Below are 2,500 nucleotides of genomic sequence, written 5' to 3' on the forward strand. Positions count from 1 at the left end.
AGCGCCCTCAATTAGACCACGAGAACGCGAAACTAGGCGCCCGAAAAAGCCCAATTGATCTCCATCCTTCCTTCCGCGACTGCCACATGCCCAATCACACTGACCCTGGCATCCGGCGAACTTTCAGCAGGGCGCGATAAAAAAGAAAGAAAAAAACACGGACAGGAACTAGCGCATGCATTCTTGACTTCCTTTTCCGTATCTATGACACAACCGGTGCATGGCAAACTTCTAAAAATAGAATCATTTGGGGAAAATGGAAATGTTAGTAAGTCCCTAAGAATAACGAGTGATGAAAAAATACTGTATCAATTCTCCCTCACTCCCCATCCCCCAACATAAAATCCTTCCCTTCTCTGCCTCGTCCTTAAAGGGGAGAGAGAGGGAGAGAGGGAGAGAGAGGGAGGGGGAGAGAGAGAGGGGGAGAGGGGGAGAGAGAGAGAGAGAGAGAGAGAGAGAGAGAGAGAGAGAGAGAGAGAGAGAGAGAGAGAGAGAGAGAGAGAGAGAGAGAGAGAGAGAGAGAGAGAGAGAGAGAGAGAGCACACGCACGAGCAGCGTCACGTCCTCCCCCTTGGTCCTCTTATTCCAGACCTCCCTTCGTGACGCGTCCGGCCGCCTCTCTCGAGCCGCCCGTCTCTTTGATACTACTCCACTCTCCACCCCCACGTCCCCCCATCCCCCCCATCCCACCCCCTTCGCACCTCCCATACCTGCACCCCAGGAAACAGGGGGAGGAAAGGAATCACGAGGGTATTTTGGAACTAGGAAGGGAAAGGCATGGTGAAGAAGAAGAAGAAAAAAAGATAATCAGACAGACAGAAGCAAGATAATGGAGTGTCTGGGACACTCCAGGACTCCAGGATGTCCTATTGAGACAGCTTAAGGAATAAGGACGTCGGGAATGAACGGGACCACCACGGAGGATTTCAGAGCCACTGCCATGGAGGAAACATGCCCACACGTACGTTCGGACTTTGCAAGGGGTTAGTGAATAAGGTTAGAGGGTGAAAGTTTGGGAATAAGTGATAAGGGTGAAGGGAGCTCCGAAGGTTAGGGAGCGATCGTGGTGGGGCTTAAAAAGGGTTCTGTCAGGTGGATGGGGGAGGGAGGGCGCTATAAGAAGGTCCTATCATCTTAATCTACACTCCATAGGTGTAGGCAGATAGATACACGGTTTCCCTTATCTCTAACCAGATTCGTGTTATCACTCGCCCTCGATACGACGCGACAACTAGCTTTCAAGTTCTTCCTGGATGTCTTCTCCCTTCTGTCTGTTTCTCTTGTCAGGCCGCCCCTCCCTTTCCCCTTCGTCCCTTCCCTTTGTTCTCTCCGCATTCCCTCCTGCTACGCTTGCTTCACGTGAACACTACTATTCAACTTTCCTTCCCCTGTTTATTTCAAGATCACAATCCCCAGCCTCCCCCCCCCCCCCACACACCTTCAACAGACCGCCTCTCCCTCAGTCTCCCCACGCAGCGCTCGTCTATCGTGTAAGACGGTCACTCTCGCAGCCAGTCACGTAGACTGTGTTAGAATCCGCTTTAAACCCAATTTCCATATTGTGTACAAGGCGAGGGGATGAATATAAATACAATTTCAGGCAATGGAACGATAAACAGGTAAGCCCTCACACACATCTCGCGTAACAAAGGATCATGCTTGTCATAACCCTTTTTCTCATTGCTTAGGTAACACGACGCGACCACATGACCAAAAGAGTAATTCGCAATACACAACCAAATAGATTCTAGCACCAAGCAATAAAAGGAAGGGCACTCACGCCGACTTCTATTACATGGTAGTGTCTCCTAATCGAAATTCAGGCACCTCGAGTGATCATGATTCCTCCGTGACATGATTTCCAGCCTCCGCCGTTCCCTTGAACTTAAATCAAGAAATAAACCGGGCAAATAACACCAAGGCCAATACCCTACCGAAATAAATGTCATGAGGACAACCAGACACAGCAGCCTTGAACCCACGAACTACCATCGCGCAGCCCCCCACCCCACCTGCAATCCATTGGGGTAACCAAGGCTAGCAGCTGCAAACACTTCCCAGGTGCCCGTCTCAGCGAGCTATGAGCGAATGGACAGGCTCGATCGTCTCAGGCAGGATGAGAGGGAGTCGGCGTAATGGGACAAGCTGCGACGCGACGGCTCTCGGACGCTGAGAATTTTTAATAATAACGGTTGGACTTCGGCCATAACGGACACTCGCTCGTGTCCAATTCGGAACACGGTACTGTTTTTTCTATTTTGTTGCTGTTGTACGTAACTAGTGTCGGAGTTCCTCTTGAACTGCATATGCAAAAAAAGAGGAAAAAACATCGAACTTTTTTAAGAAATAGGGAGGCGGCCGACTGATAAGGTCGAAGTTCCGAGCGTGGGCCAGAATCTATCACGAACTGCGTATAGATATAAGTGAGTCAGCAGGATAAGTCAACAACATCAGACACTCACTTATACACAAACACACTCCTTCTACCATATACGAACAC

At 49.9% G+C, this 2,500-nt stretch overlaps 2 protein-coding genes across 5 annotated transcripts in view; one reads left to right on the forward strand and one right to left on the reverse strand.

Annotated features, from left to right (window-relative positions):
* bun (TSC22 domain family member bunched) overlaps positions 1–2,500 on the reverse strand; it is a 309,263-nt gene that overhangs the window by 33,858 nt on the left and 272,905 nt on the right. The window lies entirely within an intron of this gene.
* Positions 1–2,500, forward strand: part of LOC147472394 (uncharacterized) — a 52,935-nt gene that overhangs the window by 27,770 nt on the left and 22,665 nt on the right. The window lies entirely within an intron of this gene.

The sequence above is a fragment of the Penaeus japonicus genome, unplaced genomic scaffold, assembly GCF_977035675.1.
Source record: "Penaeus japonicus unplaced genomic scaffold, GWHDUDI00000001_assembly GWHDUDI00000002, whole genome shotgun sequence".
Classification (NCBI taxonomy): domain Eukaryota; kingdom Metazoa; phylum Arthropoda; class Malacostraca; order Decapoda; family Penaeidae; genus Penaeus; species Penaeus japonicus.